The following is a 19,264-nucleotide window of genomic DNA, read 5'->3' as shown; positions in this document are numbered from 1 at the left end:
TCTTTGTATGAAGGTCCCATGCTTCTTGGGGATGGGGGTCTGGATGCCTAAAATGTCTTTGTCTGTCAGTTACTTTTTTATTGGAATTATTTTGACTTACAGTTCCACATCATTATTATTATTTTGACTTACAGTTCCACATCATGGTGTGGGAGGCATAGCAGCACATACCAGACATCGCAGCCAGAGCCAGAAGGAGAGAGCACATCTTCAATGGCAAGCATGAAGCAGAGAGAAATGGAGTCAGGCTTTTTTTTTTTTTTTTTAATCTCAAAGCTCTCTCCCAGTGGCATAATTCCTCCAGCAAGGCTCTGCCACTTATACCTCCCCTAACTAATGCCATCAACTGGGGATCAAGGGTTCAAATACAAGACACTATGGGGCACATTTGTATTTAAACCACAACACTTAGTAGGTAGGTAAAGAATAGCTCCATTTTTTTTTCCTTTGAGGAGTATTGATATAACTGAAGAGCAGGGTATACTCACTGAAATGGAAAACAGGTAGGTCTCCTGTAGCTTCAGGGCACCATGGCTTTAGATCATCCTTGTGTATCAGTTACTTTCTGAGCACTGTGACCTCATAGATACAATTTAATGGAGGAAGGATATACATTTATGGTGGATATGAAGGATATACATTATATGAAGGATATACATTCGTGGTGGCAGAGCTGAGAGGTTCCTTGCTTACATCTCCACAGTAAGGAAATAAAGATGGGACACAAAGCCAGGACCAGGCTATAAATCTCAAGGTTCACCCTGACAGCTACTAACTTCCTCCTCCATTGGGCCTTGCCTCTCAAATGTCCCACAGTATCCAAAAGCAACACTAGAGAACCAGAGACCAAGTAGCCTAGCTTGGGCGTCTGAGGGACGTTTCACATTTAAACTGTCATACCCCCAGATTAGCATTGGAAGAGGGGTTGAAAAGGGAAGAGTGATTTCCTGTCATGGTGATGAAAATAAGGCAAAAGAACAGCCCCACAGGTTTGGGACAACCTGGCTACCAATGTGCACAGAACCCACTGCTTTCTGACATTGTCCTAATGACATGGCTCCTGACACATGCTGGGAAGGGTGAGTATAATGCATCAGTGAGCCAGGACTTTCTGCCCTCCTATCCTCACTGGGGGGGGGGGGTTTGAATGAAAGGAAGACTACTTGTAGAGTATGCTAACAAACATAAAAAGGGTATGTCGACTCCCAATGCCACAGCCAGGAACTTGGGTTTCTGATTATTTACACAGGGAGGAGGAAATATCTTCTCTCCTCCTTGTGTATATCTTGACACTTCTCTCAAGGAATTTGACTAACATGGCAGCATGCATCCCCCAGATCCTCACACATGCTCAAAGCCCCAGGAACTTAAAGAGAAATTAAAGTGTTATTGGAATGTAGCACAACCATTGCTTTGTTTGTTTTTTCTGGCCACTTCTAATCTACAGCAGCAAGAGTTATTAAAACAGATCTCGGGAGCCTGAAATATTTATTTGCTTGCCCTTTGGACAAGAGGTTGATTGACCCTGAAGCTATAGAGCAAGTCCAAATTCCCTATGTATTAAGAAGGATGGAAGGAGTTATAGAGACAAAGTTTGGAGCTGAGACGAAAGGATGGACCATCTAGAGACTGCCATATCCAGGGATCCATCCCATAATCAGCCTCCAAACACTGACACCATTGCATACACTAGCAAGATTTTGCTGAAAGGACCCAGATATAGCTGTCTCTTGTGAGACTATGCCGGGGCCTAGCAAACAAAGAAGTGGATGCTCACAGTCAGCTATTGGATGGATCACAGGGCCCCCAATGGAGGAGCTAGAGAAAGTACCCAAGGAGCTAAAGGGATCTGCAATCCTATAGGTGGAACAACAATATGAACTAACCAGTACCCCCCAGAGCTCGTGTCTCTAGCTGCATATATGTCAGAAGATGGCCTAGTCGGCCATCAGTGGAAAGAGAGTCCCCTTGGTCTTGCAAACTTTATATGCCTCAGTACAGGGGAACGCCAGGGCCAAGAAATGGAAGTGGGAGGGTGGGGGAGTGAGGGAGGGAGCGTGTAGGGGACTTTTGGGATAGCATTGGAAATGTAATTGAGGAAAATATGTAATAAAAATATATTTAAAAAAAGGAAAAAAAAAGAAGTGTGTCACTCAGATGGCATGCTTCCCAAGTGTATCACATCACAAGCTGCATTTATTGAGTATAACATCAGGAGCGGGTTCCTCAGGCACATGAGTGAGGAGAAGGTGGTTTTAACTCTGACAACCAAGGATGCTGAAGCCAGGTGCTTTATCAAGGGGTACAAGCATACACTCGGGTCTTCAGTTGTGTCAGATGCTTACAAGATGTTCACCAGTTCTTGGGAGGGGGAGAGTGGATTAATTTGAACATACTAGAAAGAACTAAACTATGTTTAAGTATGTGAAGTAAACATAAACATACAGATTTTGATAGGTAATTTCCCTATTTGAAATTACCTGTAAAGCGCTTCACTCATCCAAAAGAACGGCAAGTCTCTTGATACCAGTCACCCTGAGATCCACCTACTCTTCATCTCATCCAATCCCAGATTCTAAACCCAATCTCTTCTACTCTTCTTGTCTCCCCATTCCTGCTTTCTCCCATCCTCTTTCTCTTTTTCCTCTCTTCTTCTCTAGCTTGCACAACACTAAATAATATTCATTTTAAACGATGTAATTTACTTTGTTCCACTTTGACTCAATTTTCCTTTCTTGAAGCTCACCCGTGTATCATGGTTTTCAATGCCAACTGGGACTATAGTGAATGGTTCCCCTCACCCTGTGCACTGACTGCTGCAGATGTTATAGGTTGAGAACAAAGGTTTCAACCACACACTGGCTTTGGTCCCAAGTTCTCCCCAAATGTCAACTCTAATATTTGAGAAAGTCATTCATCTCCCCATGCTTTCATTTCCTCCTCTACCAATGGAGAAAGCAATAGCCAATGCTTGAGGAATTCCTGTGTGAAACAAAATAACGGTCTATAAGACATTTGTGAGAGTGACAGAGTTGCAGGGAGCCCTGCTTATACTTGTCAGCAGGGTTAGTACTACTCATAGCATGAAGGCTAAGTATCTGCCAAATGCCTCTGTCTTCTGAGATCAAGAAATCCTGAGCTGTGAAGTAGCCTGGCAGTATAGCTCTTATCTAGAATACACATGGGCCTGATTTCGCCTCAGCTCGGGGATAAATGAATAAATGAAATTAGAATAAAAAGTGAAAATGTTGGCAAGAAATTAGGCAAAAACACAGAATTTGCCCTATTGTGATTAATCTAAGAACCATTCTCTTGCTAGACGTGGTGGTTTCTCATGTTTTACAATGTATAAAACCTCAAATCTTCCCGGTATATCAGCACTTGGGGGTCAGATATGAGAATTGCTGAAATTTCAAGGCCAACCTGTGTAGTATTGTGAGTTACAGGTAATCATAAGCTAGAGAGTGAGTCATGTTCTCATACCCCAAAACCTTTCTTAAGAATGACATCTAAGCTTTGAATGTAGCCAAAGACACAAAACATTCAGGAAAATCTTACCCACTAAATGCCAAGTGAAAATGAATGAACAGTAAAAACGAATTCTCTGATCACCCTACTTGATTTGGGACCTACTTTGTCACACTTCAGCAAAGGCAATTCATGATTTCATTCTTTCGCCATCCATCTCTTTATCCAACATCTCTGGAGGTCATGTTTATGTTTTGGCAGGGCTCCAAAGGTCTAGCTGCCTCTATAACAAGTCTAGCCTGGTTTCTGGAATTCCTATACTCCAAAGACTTTGTTCTGGGTGAAATATATAAATCTAGGCATGGTGATAGTGCATGCCTACAATCCTAGCACTCAGAAAGTAGAGGCAGGATTATCAAAACTATCTTTTGCTACGTAAATATTTTCAGGCCAGACTGGGCTGTGTGTGAAACTCTCAAAAATGCTGATGTACTATTGAAGAGGGAAAAGACACAATAACCAATTAATCGTACATGTTAATTAATCAGGTTGGTAGTTACTATGAACTCTCAGGGAAGGTGACATAAGCCTTTATATACAGATATCTCACTTCCCTTTAAAAAAGAAAACGATATTTGCTCTTATCTCATTTGCATCGTTACATACCAGTGTTGTTGCTTTAAGGATAACATAAGGCTCAATAATCTTCATAAATTTTTCTTGCCTATTCTTAGTATGTCTAGCTCAATCTTATGACTTCACTAATCTTAGTAAACTTTGACAATGCCTACCTGGATATAAGAACAGTTTGACAGATTTTGTGACTCAACCATGCTTTACTGGAATTTGTTTGACTTGGGAGGGAGGACCTGAGAGGTACTGTCAAGTCTTGTAAGAGAGTTATAGCATGGGACTTAACTACTCCCTGGGGCCAGTTTTAATTGACCTTTTCATGTTGGATTTTCCCCTCTGGTCTAAATGTAGATTTATGTCCCTAAAGCCACTCAAAGCAATATCACTTGTCTATATTGAAGCTTGTGAAAACAGATTGCAAAGACTTCACGGATTTGATTGAGGTTCCACAAAGCTGGTTAGATAATGAAAGATGTAACTGACAAAGAATGAATTTGATCAAAAGCCACTAACAGAGGTCAGGCTTCCTTTCTTTTTTTAATACATTTTTTATTAGATATTTTCTTCATTTACATTTCAAATATTATCCCCAAAGTTCCCTATACCCCCACCCTCCGCCCTGCTTCCTGGCATTCCCTGTATTGGAGTTTCCTTTCTAGAGTCCATTTCAGCTGAAAATATGCTCCCCGAATCATGTTGGCATCTAGAAAATGGCCTTCTTCTGATTCCCCCTTCAGACCAAGGTTCTCTGTATCAGTATCCTTCCATTTTTAGCCCCTTTTGTCATTACCAGACTCCTCTTCCTAAAACTATTTCTCAAAACCACATCCACATACACGTGGCCTGAAAACCCTCAGCATTAAAAAAAAACCATATATCACATTCTCTGGACCTCACTGCTCACATTCTGAAGTGGAATTTCTGAGGTTTAAGAGATCCTGTCTTTTGGTGAGAACTCCCAGGGGAGTCTGCATGCTCTGGTACATACGAGAACTGCTGTCCTAATAGACCTGCTGATAGCTGTGCGTTGTCTCCGAAAGCGAAAGCCAGCTACTGAAGTGCCAGGAGAAGACAGCAGTCTCCTGCTCATAGCAGCTCTTGGCAAGAAAGGCTTTGCCAGTTCAGCTGTGAAGTGCTGAAGTAGAGGGCCCTGCTCCTGGATGGAGGTTTCTGAATAAGGAGGACTGGAGACAATTGCTGCAACCCCACTTCTCCATAAGAAAACATTTGCTCAGTGCAGACCCCCGCAGGGACCCTATCAGGAGATGAGCTCAGTTTGACTGTTCCTTCTGGCCAAGACATGAAGAGCCCACCTCCCAATGAGGCTGAGGAGCATAATGAGGAGCAGCACTATTCGATCAAAATCCCTACTGCGCATCACATGCTCTACTTGTCTCTTCTCGTAATGATAGCAGCTACTTATTGAAATTTTATTATAGCTCAGACACTCTACAAAGTCATTCACAAAGATAATAACCTCACTTTATGCGACAGGAGGAACTACTTCCCACATCTTACACAGGAGTGAGGGAAGGCTTGGGAAAACTTCATTCATTGACCCTCAACTTCAGTGTCAAACCTAATTCTAAATCCTAGGCACATCTCTTTAGGCTATTTGTTATTTAGAAAGCATTTTCTTTTTTTCCCTTTTTGTATTAGATATTTTCTTCATTTACATTTCAAATGCTATCCCAAAATTCCCCTATAACCTCCCCTCACCCTGCTCCCCAACCCACCCACTCCTGTTTCTTGGCCCCAGCATTCCCCTGTACTAGAGCATATGATCTTCACAAGACCAAGGACCTCTCCTCCCATTGATGGCCAACTAGGCCATCCTCTGCTACATATGCAGCTAGAGTCACAGCTCTGGGGGGTACTGGTTAGTTCAGATTGTTGATCCTCCTATAGGGTTGCAGACCCCTTTAGCTACTTGGGTACTTTCTCTAGCTCCTTCATTAGGGGCTCTTTGCTCCATCCAATAGATGACTGTGAGCATCCACTTCTGTATTTACCAGGCACTGGCAGAGCCTCTCCAAAGATAGCTATATCAGGGTCCTGTCAGCTAAATCTTGCTGGCATATACAATAGTGTCAGCGTTTGGTGGTTGTATATGGGATGAATCCCTGGGTGGGGCAGTCTCTGGATGGTCCTTTTTCCCGTCTCACTCTGAATTTTGTCTCTGTAACTCCTGGGTATTTTTCTTATGAGACTCTTCAAACTTCTGCAGAAGCGGAGAAGGACCATGAACGCCCATTTCCCCATCACGCAGCTTCTGTCAGTATCAGCTTTTGCTCACAATTCATTTCCTTGCCATTGCATGTATTTTATACAAAAGCTTCTTTTTTTTGTAAAAAAAAAAAAAAAAAAAAAAACAACAACTAACAAATAGGTGTAATTTTTCTATTATATAGGAAAATTTCTAGGACTTATATTGGGGGCCAAAGAAATAGGGTTTATTTTTTTCTTCTTTGTTTAAAAAGCCAGCACTGGCCTTTTTAAAAAAAAAATCATTTTACATTCTGATCTCTGTCCCCTCCCCCATTCCCTCCTCCCACAGTCCCTCCTCCTGTTCCCCTCCCCTTCTCTGAGAGAGTGGAGCAGCTCCTGGGTATCCCCGCCCCCTGCCCACACACCCTGGCAGGTCAAGTCTCTGCAGGGCTAGGCACTTCTTTTCCCACTGAGGCCAAACAAGGTAGCTGAGTAAGGGGAACAGATTCCATATGCAGGCAACAGCTTTAGGGCTAGCCCCCGCATCAGTTGTTCAGGACCCACATGAAGACCAAGCTTCACATCTGCTACATATGTGCAAGGAGTACACATGTATGCTCTTTGGTTGGTGGTTCAGTCTCTGACAGCCTCCAAGGGTCCAGGTTAGTTGACTCTGTTGATCTTCCTGTGGAGTTCCTCTCCCCTTCTGGGCCTTCAATCCTCCCCCCAACTCGTCCATAAGAGTCCCTGAGAGCTCCATCCAATGTTTGACTGTGGTTCTCCACATCTGTCTGAGTCAGCTTCTGGGTGGGGCTTCTCAGAGGATAGCCATGCTATGATCCTGGCTACAAGCATAACAGAGTATCATTAATAGTGTTAGGATTGGTGCTTGCTCATGGGATGGGTCTCTAGTTGGGTTGGTTATTGATTGGCCATTCCCTCAGTCTTTGCTCCATCCCTCATCTCTGCATTTCTTGTAGGCAGGGTAATTTTTGGGTTGAAAGTTTTATTGGTGGGTTGGTGTCCCTATTGCTCACCTGGAGTTCCTGCCTGGTTACAAAAGGTGGCCTCTTCTGGTTCCATATCTCCAATGCTGTGAGTCTCAGCTAAGTTCAACCCTGTTTAGTTTTGAGAGCCTATTCCAGATCTCTGGAATGTCATCGAGATCCTTCCACGCCTCTAATCGGACCAACCGCATATTTCCATTCATTCTCATAGCCATCTGGCCATCTCCCCTGTCTCTCCCCACGTCTGATCCTGAAAACCCCCCATTCCCCTCCCCATCCCCTCTCCTACCCAGTTTTCTTCCTCCATCTACCTCCCATGACTATTTTATTCTCCCTTCAAAATGTGATTCAAGCATCCTCACTTGGGCCTTCCTTCTTGTTTAGTTTCTTTGGGTCGGTGGACTGTAGCATGTGTATTCTTTATTTTGAGGCTTATATCCACTTATAAGTTGATGTCCTTTTGGGTCTGGGTTACTTCAATCAGGATGATATTCTCAAGTTCTCATCCATTCTCATCTATTTGCCTGCAAAATTCATGTTGTGTTTGTTGTCAATAGATGAATAGCATTCCATTGTGTAAATGAACCACATTTTCTTTATCCATTCTTCAATTGAAGAACATCTAAGTTGCTTCCAGTTTCTGGCTACTATGAGTAACGTTGCTATGAACATAGTTGAGCAAGTGTCCCTGTGGTATAATGGGGCATCTTTGGACCATCTATACATATTTTGTATACCCAGGAGTGATATACAAAAAAAATCTTGATCCACCAGCCTCTGCCTCCAGAGTGCTTCGGCTAAGAGTGTACAAGACCATACCTGGTAGCCACATAGAGAGTGAGAATCCTATCTAGGGTTCTCTTCTGTAAATGAAACTTCCTTAAGCAAAGCAGTTAGCAGTGGAGGACTATGGAACTCCTACAATAGTCAGCATGAAAAGCCACTGCATTCATTTCCAATTAGGTATACTCTAAATGTAACCAGCTTTCCTGAGGTTCTTTGGACTCCACCCTGCACATCACTTGTCCTGGTACCAGACATATTCAGTCCACACTGATGGAAGGAAACAGCGGGGTGTCTTTACCACTGAAGAAACAATAGGGGACTCTAACCCTTGAGTTAAATATAATTGAATCCATAAGTGTACTTTAAAGTCTTACAAGTGGAAATAAAACCCTTGGTCCTTGGGGCTTGGGAGACTGCTCAGTGGTTAAGTACTGCTCTTACAGAGGACCTGAGTTCAGTTCCCAGGACCCCACATTAGGTGTCTTTCTAACTACCTATAACTCCAATTTCAGAGAATCCAATTTCCTTCTTGTGGCATGCACCTGTGCCAGGCATGTATGTGGTTTACATACATATACACAAGTACTCATACATGTATACAATGCACACACAACAGCAACAACAATAACAACTAAAAATATTGGCCTCAGTGTCAGGGTTGTTGACCAATAGTATTAGACTTACATTTTTCAGTTGCCAAATTCTTGGTTCCACTCTGGAGTATTAGAAAATATTTTCATATGAAATGAAGCTGTTTTGGTCTCTAGTCTTGTTTAGCTACCTGTACTTTATATATTGTGATTTGTAATTATTTGTTAAGTTAGGATGTAAAATAATGGAGTTCATTATAGATTTAAATACATATTTATCATTATATCCTGTCCTCATTTTTTACATTCCCCAGCAATCCTCCTCTGTGCCTCTTGACTTTCCCACCAGCTGCCTTCCTTACATAACTTCCTCTTCTGCTTCATATACACTGCATTTCTTTTTTTTTTTTAATTTTCATCTTTTTATTGCTCTGGGTATGCGCGCACACACACACACACACACACACACACACACACACACACACACACAAAACCTTTCTATTTCAGGAAGAATCCAGGAACTCCACTTTTAGTAAAATGTTCTATTATATCCTGACTATCTCATGGATTCCACTGGTGTTTAGCATTTCATCAGCCTGCTCACAACAGTACTTGTCAACAGTAAAGCAAACAAGCAAGCAAGCAAACAAACAAACAAGCAAAAACATAACTCTCACTTCAAAACAGGGCAGAGATAGTCTATTTTGGATCCTGATAGGACTGGACATGCCTGGGACCCAAAGACTCAGTTTACACCCAATTCTATGTTCTAATGTAGTAACAGTTTCATGATGTTTTTTAATAATAGAGAAGAGAAAGTAATAAATCAAGGTATTTTTAAAATTTTTTTATTACGTATTTTCCTCAATTACATTTCCAATGCTATCCCAAAAGTACCCCATACCCTCCCCCCCCCTGCTTGTGGACGTTGTACATCGTGGTGCGCACTAGGCTCCGCACCACGATGTACAACGTCCACAAGCAGCTGAGGCATATAAAGTTTGCATGACTAATGGGCCTCTCTTTCCACTGATGGCCAACTAGGCCATTTTCTGATACATGTGCAGCTAGAGACATGAGCTGGGGGTGGGGTGGGTACTGGTTAGTTCATATTGTTGTTCCACCTATAGGATTGCAGATCCCTTTAGCTCCTTGGGTACATTCTCTAGCTCCTCCATTGGGGGCCCTGTGTTCCATCCAATAGCTGACTGTGAGCATCTACTTCTGTGTTTGCTAGGCCCCGGCATTGTCTCACAAGAGACAGCTATATNTGGGTCCTTTCAGCAAAATCTTGCTAGTGTATGCAATGGTGTCAGCGTTTAGAAGCTGATTATGGGATGGATCCCTGGATATGGCAGTCTCTAAATGGTCCATCCTTTCATCACAGCTACGAACTTTGTCTGTAACTCCTTCCATGTGTGTTTTATTCCCAATTCTAAGAAGGTGCACAGTGTCCACACTTTGGTCTTCATTCTTCTTGAGTTTCATGCGTTTAGCAAATTGTATCTTATATCTTGGGTATCCTAAGTTTTGGGCTAATATCCACTTATCAGTGAGTACATATTGTGTGAGTTCCTTTGTGATTGTGTTACCTCACTCAGGATGATGCCCTCCAGGTCCATCCATTTGCCTAGGAATTTCATAAATCCATTGTTTTTAATAGCTGAGTAGTACTCCATTGTGTAAATGTACCACATTTTCTGTATCCATTCCTCTGTTGAGGGACATCTGGGTTCTTTCCAGCTTCTGGCTATTATAAATAAGGCTGCTATTTATTTCATTTACATTTCCAATGCGATCCCAAAAGTCCCCCACACGCTCCCCCACCCACCCACTCCCACTTCATGGCCCTGTTGTTCCCCTGTACTGAGGCATATAAAGTTTGCATGACTAATGGGCCTCTCTTTCCACTGATGGCCAACTAGGCCATTTTCTGATACATGTGCAGCTAGAGACATGAGCTGGGGGTGGGGTGGGTACTGGTTAGTTCATATTGTTGTTCCACCTATAGGATTGCAGATCCCTTTAGCTCCTTGGGTACATTCTCTAGCTCCTCCATTGGGGGCCCTGTGTTCCATCCAATAGCTGACTTACACTGCATTTCTTATTAGTGTCCATCAGTAATCACATTCTATAGACTGTTTTGTGTGTGTGTGTGTGTGCACTGAAGAAGACACATGTTCTGCATACTTGGTGGACGAGACATATCTGGAGCCGCACAATTCTTTTGAACACATCTGAAAACATGTGTGATGCTTCTTTCACCTGTAACACCATCGCCACGCTCATGCCTGTTTTCACTTGCCTCCATCATTTCCCAGGTTTACTTTGAGGACCTCAGAGGGCAAATGGCACAGCCGAGACCTGGTCCCACCTCAGTCTGCTCAGTATACACAGCATTTTCCTAACGGCTAATAAACAGATGACTAGAGTGCCTTCTTTCCCTTTTTACCATTGTCTTCAAGTAAAATAAAAGTGTTTTCTCAGCCCCCTACTAGATGAGTAGAGTGGTCCAAAACACAGTCTCTGGAGCCATCATTCTAGTCCTACCCACTTATCATCTGTGATCTGAGCTAAATGACTGCTCCTTAGTGCCCTCACGTCCAATGTGAAGTTATAATAGTACTTATTCTGTAGATCTTCCATGGTCATTAAAGGGGTTAAAGCATGCAAAGCACTTTTTCCCCATTTTTAAAATAGTTTATTAAGTATATGCTTTATAATATTTGCAAAAAAAACTGTGTGAAAGGCTTTTATGTAGTTTTGGAAAAGTGTTTTCTTTCTTGCTATCTCACACGTAAATCATGCCTGTGGATTTCAACTAAATGATACGCTCCATTCTACTTCGAAGCTACCTATCAGATAAAGCACTCATTGCTTCTCACCTGGATGAACTTCCTAAGGATTCATCAGTGCAAAGTGTCTTTAAAGCAGACCTCTGGTGTGTGTGTATGACAGTTTGATTGACTTAATGGAGGAAAACAGTTCTAGCATGCAAGCAATTGATTATTATTTCGAACTGGTATGTTTTATTCACTCAGTACATTTTTATGGAACGCCTACAGTGTTTTCCTTGGAAACATTTTAAGTGCACTGCATTCAGATAAATTCCCTGAAAGGTAATGCTTCTACATAGTGCCTGTGAAGAAAACAAATTCCTACCTTGTATTTGTAGCTCCCAGTTTCTATTGCATAGTGGAGAGTGGATGTGAGTGCACATTGAAGTCAGGGGACAACATGCTGAAGTTGATTCTTGCCCTCCACCATGTGGGGCCTCGAGATTCAACTTAAGTTATCAAGCTTGGCGACAAGCTCTTTGACTTGCTGAAGGATTTTAGTGGCTCCTCTACCTTTCATTTTTCTTTCCTCCTAATGATAATGAGTGCTTATTTTCAACAATATAAAGAACACTAGTTAACTGATGCACACAGTATCCAATGCTCAGGACCCCAAATTCCTTGTGTGTTGAATGGAGCCTAGGCCATACACATGCACCAGCCATACATTCTGCATCCTCTATAACAACCACAACTTTCATTGTTTCATCCCCCTGTCAGCCCATGTTCCAGGCTGTGTACTGAAGTCTAATATTGTCTGGAGTGGTTGTACTATATATGAGCAATGTGTCATGTATTCCATTTTAATCCCTGGTGACATACATTCCACAAAATCATACCATTATAAACAAAGCCCACCTACTGGGTATATATAAACACTAGCCCTAATTCTTTAGACTAGCATCAAAGGGCCCTCAGTATCTGGTTCTGAGGAAAACCTGTCACAACTCTTCCACTCCAGTCATCATTCCAAGGGTATTCTCTGAGATTCTCCCTCATGATCTTCTGCCTCGGTTCATCTCTAAAGGTTGAGTGCATGCTGCCATTGCTTATATATCTTTCTTCTCTCACACACACTTCCCTTCTCTACTGTTCTTGTATGCTCCCCCACCCAATCACATACAACATACATGCCAAACACACACATACATACACGCACACACTGTTGTGCAGCAATTTCCTCTAATAATAAAGGATCTTTCAAGGAAGTTCCTTAAGGCAAACTATATTAGGAAGGAGATACGACAACAGGCTGTTCTAAGAGGAGGCGAAACATTCCATCCTGCAGAGAAGCTCGCTAAGCCTAGAAAATAAATAAATCAGTCACTGCAGGAAGTCTCTGAAACATCCCATCCTCCCTTCCCAAGGGTATGTAAGTTGTGAAGGCTGCTGAGAGATACTTCCGGACAGTCTGAGTGGGCTGAAAGGTCCTTAGTGCTACAGAGTTGCCTGGGAAAGTCAGATCAGTCAAGTTTCCTAAAGGAAACAGAGCTGCTGAGTCACCTAAAAGACATGGAAAACAGCTGAGCTGCCTGGAAGAGGCTCAGCCTACTTGGGCTTCCTGGAAGAGACACTTCTCCAACCTGTTGAGAAGTCTGCATGCTCCAGGTTTGCAGCTTTGTGAGCTGTCACCAGCACTGGAATAGGCTGTCATTTATGCAGAAGGATGTGCTAAAGATAACAGAAAGAAGATATTTAGGATAATAAAGGAAGACAGCCCTCAGGATGTTTAAACTGAGACACAAAATAATGAAAAGGCAGCGAAAGTGCAAAAAAATCTATTTTGTGTACAAAGCAAATGTTGGTTGAAAGAATTAGTGAATGGGTGTTAGGATTTTAAAAAAAAATTGTTCTGCCAAAAGGCTTTTTGTTGTGGAGGGCCACCTGCAATGGAGTTCCTCCCTTTGGTTTTTCCTTCTCGGCAGTCTGAGGCTTTAAGCTCCGTCTTCTAGGCAGTAGGCTTTGAGGTTATAGTAAGCACTTTCAGCAGAGGGCGCCCCAAGCCAATCATTCCATCATCCTGTTTCCTGAAAAGCCCACAAGTAAGTCAGATTTAGACAGTTTCTCAGTTCAGCGCCTCCTCCTCAGGACCTTTCTTCCAGCTACAAACAGCTTGTCACAAGACTAGCTAAGATGTTAGCCTACCCGGCTTCCATACACTTTGGAAATTTTGAGTGTAGTAGGTGTATCCATGGTGGTGAATAGGGTGGTTTATTTTTTAGTCATTTCTATATAACTGAACCTAAATTTGTACATGCTTTGAGATGCTCGTACAAACCTTGCCACCATAAGTCATCTTAAATGTTTGTGTGTGCCAGGCTTATTCTCCTTGTCCAACTACAAACATACTCCTTAGCACTGCACATTGTCTGTTTCCCATTTATTTGGCTAGTGTCCACAGCAGACCCTTCAAATTGTCTTTTCACCATGGCATATTTCCAGCACAACTTCAGAAGTGGACGGTAAGTTCAAAGGCTGGTCTGTGTTCTTTGTGTGAGGCCCATTTGTAATGGGGCAGAAAGGAACAAGAGGTAGAGCTAGTTATAAAGACGTTGTGGAGAGGAGAGCATGTGTGTCTGGGATTCGACAGCACAGGGCATAGAAGCTGGTGAAGAATCTCTGTAAAGTAGAGTTAGTTGCTTGGTATCTCCTGCCGAAGTTTGAATTTTATGCTTGAGAAAGGAAGATGTCCCTTAATTTGTAGAAATGAAGCACATCATGGGACAGAAATTGTAGGATACCTGGAATGCTCGGTTGATTGCTCACAGGCTCAGATCACGAGGTGAGTCAGCACCTAAGGGCCAAGGTGTGTGTGCTGAGAACTGACTATAGCCTTCCTTCTGCCTTCTAAATTTCCTATCTCAGTGCATTTATTTATGAAGCACTCTAATGCGGGTTAGAGATACAGCTCAGTGGGAGAGTTCTTGCCTAGCATGTGTAAAGCCTGGAGTTCCCTCCCCACTACTTCAAAACTACACAACAAACACACAAATCTTTCTAATAAAAAAATCCATACAGGAAAGGAGAGATCTGGAAAATATATACTATTCAGCCAAGTAATTACAGTGCATTACAGAACCAGCACAGGGGCCATGATTTTTTGAGCATTGCTACATATGTGCCAGGGCCTACGAGACCACCTTGTGTATGTTCTTTGGCTGGTGGCTTAGTCTCTGAGAGCTACAGGGACCATGATTCGGGAATCACTTTTTTAAGAGCCACTATGCTCTTAAAAGTTCTTTGTTTGTGTGGGGTATGAGACAATGATCAATTCTTACCAGCTTTTTCTAGGTATAAGTTGAATGTTTGATTCAGCCCTCGTGCAAGCGAAACTCTTTAAAATATGTCACGCTGTCACTTCCCCAGAGTGACATTCCTCAGGCATGCCATTGTACTGCCTTAATAAGGCTATTTTTATTTGAAACAGTTGGGTTAGGATAATTTTTGTTTATTGTTTTGTTTGTGTGTCAGTCTCATTTCCCCCCTCTCTTTCTCTCTCTGTGTCTGTCTTGCTCTCTCTGCCTATCTCTGTCTATCTCTCTCTCTATCTCTCTCTCTCTCTCTCTCTCTCTCTCTCTGGCTCTATCTCTGTCTCTCTCTGTTTATCACTCTGTCGCTCTGTCACTCTCTGTGTCTCTCTCTGAAACAGTTGGGTTAGGATAATTTTTGTTTATTNCCTCTCTTTCTCTCTCTGTGTCTGTCTTGCTCTCTCTGCCTATCTCTGTCTATCTCTCTCTCTATCTCTCTCTCTCTCTCTCTCTCTCTCTCTCTCTCTCTCTCTCTGTTTGTGTGTGTGTGTGTTTGTGTGTGTATTGCTGCCACTGGGGATCAAGCCTGGGACCTCACACTAAGAAGTACTCTACCTCAAGCTATATCTCAGTCCCTAATGCTGTTTCTAATGATCGCCTTTGCTTGGGTGACTCTTACTGACAAAACTTCTCAATGATAGCAATGTTGTGAAATATTAGTTCTACATTCTCCATGCCCCGTCAGCTGACTTTCAGGGTTTCTCACTGAGCCCTAAACATAGTTAAATAGTTGAGGCACTGGAGTAGTTGTGGCTGGGTGTACACATCTGGGTACTTGGTGCCCCCTATACATACACACTACACAAAGAGAGTTGGGGGAAAGAGATCAACAGAGTAGAAAATACTGTGTGGAAACAGAATTTGACAACATGCCTCTTCTTTTCTGATTTGGCAGCTTGGAAGAGAGAAAAAGGACAAGGCAGTGGCCAGCCTTTGCAAAGTTTCAGAGGGAATCTTGGCTGGCTGTCCCATAGCAAAGAACGTGGCAGTTTATTGATCTGGCCACACGGTGGTGTAGTGGCCGTGCATATGGTGTGCACTCCAGAGATATAATCAAAACCTTCTAAATATTCAACATTCTTGCTTTTCCATATGGGACCGAAGCATTGAGAAGACAGCAAAAGTGGACACTAGCCAGAGAATGTGAGTGTTGTGCCAAGTATCTACAGTGTTTGAGAATGAAGAAACTCTATTTACACTCATACTTGGCTCTGGAATCTTGGTGAAGACTACCAGGTCTGCAATCTGTAAATGTCAGTTCATTATGAACTTATACAGCACGCTAGTACATCATGAGCCATACTGGCACTTTTTACACAACAGATTCTCTGCTAGTTGGATGCGCTTAGTGGGCTGTGGGGTGGAATGGGACATGGAGTTTTCCTCTTCTAACCATGAACAACTTCTCTTAAAGCCTGAAATATGAGGTTCATTTACCCTAGGCTACTTGAGTCCTGTGAAAATCATAAAAAGAAAATATAACACAGAAGCACCAAATGGACTGTCTATTTTCAATTATTTTGGATGTTGGGTCTACCTGGAGCTTAACAGGGTAGACATAGATAGGTTTGTAGTGCCTGTTAACATGATTATTGAACATAGGCATATGACCTGTAGGGCCGGCTTAACTTTTTTTTTAAGGAAAGATAGGATGTCAAAGTAACTTCAGGTTAACTTGACTTACTGACTGGAAATTGGTAAATTCTGACTTGACTTAAAACTTATCCGCTGGTTAAGAAAATTAATTGGATTTAACAGAGCGAACAGAACAAGGCAAATTTTATTTTATTTAAAATTAAGACTTGGTGATCTAGATTTTTAAATTGTTGGTTGCTTTTCGTCATGGAATTCCTTGAATAAAGATAGTTTTAGCTTTATAATACATAAAACCCAATTGATATTGTGCAAGATAACAGCTACCATACAACAAAAGGTTAATACCCACAAACACAAACAACTCACATACAGAGAGAGAGAGAGAGAGAGAGAGAGAGAGAGAGAGAGAGAGAGAGAGAGAGAGAACACAAGAGCCAAATAAAAGTAATTAAGGAGCAATTCACAGGAAAATAAAAATAGCCAATTAACACTTGAAAAGATGTTTAGTCACCCTAGCTACTGATGACTGAAAAGCAAAGCCAAATAAAAGTAGCACCTCCCCCATCTTAGATAAGAAAGAAAGAAGAAAAGAAAAGAAAATTAAAGAATGATAACTAAACTCGGAATACCCAAGATACAATTTGCAAAACCCATGAAACTCAAGAAGAAGGAAGACCAAAGTGTGGCTACGTTGTTCCTTCTTAGAATGGGGAACAAAATACCCATGGAAGAAGTTACAGAGACAAAGTTTGGAGCTAAGACTGAAGGAAGGACCATCCAGAGAATGCCCCATTTGGGGATCCATCCCATAAACAACCACCAAACCCAGACACTATTGCATATGCCAACAAGAGCTTGCTGACAGGAGCCTGGTATAGCTGTTTCCTGAGAGACTCTGCCAATGCCTGACAAATACAGAAGTGGATGCTCACAGCCATCCATTGGATGGAGCACAGGGTTCCCAATGAAGGAGCTAGAGAAAGTACCCAAGGTGCTTAAGGGGTTTGCAGCCCCATAGGAGGAACAACAATATAACTAACCCAGTACCCCCAGAGCTCCCTGGGACTAAACCACCAACCAAAGAAAATATATGGTGGGACTCATGGCTCTAGCTGCATATGTAGCAGAGGATGGCCTAGTTCGTCATCAATGGGAGGAGAGGCCCTTGGTCCTGTGAAGGTTCTATGCCCCAGTGTAGGGGAATGCCTGGGCCAGGAAGCAGGAGTGAGTGGGTTGGTGAGCAGGGGGAGGGGAGAAGGGATAGGGGGTTTTAGGAGGAGAAACTAGGACAGGGGATAACATTTGAAATGTTAATAAAGAAAATATCTAATAAAAAGATTTTTAAGGGTTTTAATAGTGTAAAACCTTTGATACAAAATTAGAATAGCAATTCTGGATAGACATTTGGCAGCTTCCAACAAAAATTCTTATGTGTTTGCCAAGAATTCTACTTTCAGGAATGTCTTCTCTTCTTTATAAATACTCAATACATGCTCACATTTGTGTATACAAATATATTCATCATAATATTGTTTATATGAGAAAGAGAGCTAGTATAATAATCTATGAACTAAATCACTCATAAATAAACATAGGATGTTAATACCATACAACATGCCACTGTTAAAGAAAATGAAGCAAAAGTGTGTGTGTGTGTGTGTGTCTGTGTAAATGTACTGAAACACATCTGAAAGAAAAAAAAAATCAGCTGTAAATTGACAATACTAATTGGCTCTAAGTCTGGTGGTGGGGGTATGGATTGTCAGTGTGAAGGGCCATAACTGAATTTCTCTTTATATCCCTCTTCTAGGGTTAATTCTTTTATTTTTTAATTTTCATTGTGCATATTCACTGACTGTGGTTTTGTTATATAAAGACATCTTCATACAAGTACACAGTGTATGGTGAACACCTTCCCGCACAGCTCCTCCCCCTCTCTTCTCCCCTCTTCTCCCTCCCGTTGGCCTCCTTTGTTTCCCTAGACAGGAGTACTTCTCTTTATATTCTCTTTACTATATTTTCATAATGATCAGGTGTTAATGTATTACAAAACTTAAAAACTAAATGTACTTGAAAGATATTATTAGGTTTATAAAAGTTATAATTTCTCCTCTCAAAGCTTCAAATGGGCCCAAATAATGGTTAAGCACAAACACACAAAGCTAAGACCTACATGAGGTAGACATTCACAGCTATGTGCTACTGATGCCCCTTAAGTTTGTTCATTTCAGACAGTGAATTCACTTTCATTAGGGTTTTTTTTTTTTTTTTTTTTTTTTTGGCTGGCAGCTAGCAGCTAGCAGCTGGCAACCACTCTCCAAGGAATCATGTCAAAGGCTGAGGTGAGCAGCAAGAGAAGTAACTAGGAAATTGTGGTTTTCTTTCCATCACCCTCCTTTGTTGCCTTCCTAGATTTAAGACTGTTTTGCACTTGGCTTTTCAGGTCCTTTCTCAGTTTAGGACGTTCCAAATAGCACATATTTACTATTGTGTACTTCTTAGTGCTTGTCACTTGAACTCCATGCTCTGGCTAGATTTTGGACATTTGGAAAAGCATTTCAAGTTGCTTTCCAGGACTTTAGGGAAATAGCACTAGAGCTAACTCCATCTTTTGCTATCTTTTCCTCTTCTTTCTTCCAAAGGACTACTAATGACAGAATCTATTTCAGAACCCATAAAATTGTCATTGTTTCCCTGTTGACCATCGGGAGTTTTCTCTCCTGGCTTTTGGCTCCTTCTAGCGTTTTCCCTCCTAATTGCCATGTTCGTAATGCTCTTGATTTCAGAGTCTCTTGTATGTTCCCTTAGCATGGCAGCATTCCATTAGGGTG

This window comes from Mus caroli, chromosome X (assembly GCF_900094665.2).
Source record: "Mus caroli chromosome X, CAROLI_EIJ_v1.1, whole genome shotgun sequence".
Classification (NCBI taxonomy): Eukaryota; Metazoa; Chordata; class Mammalia; order Rodentia; family Muridae; genus Mus; species Mus caroli.
Note: the sequence above shows the minus strand (reverse complement) of the source record.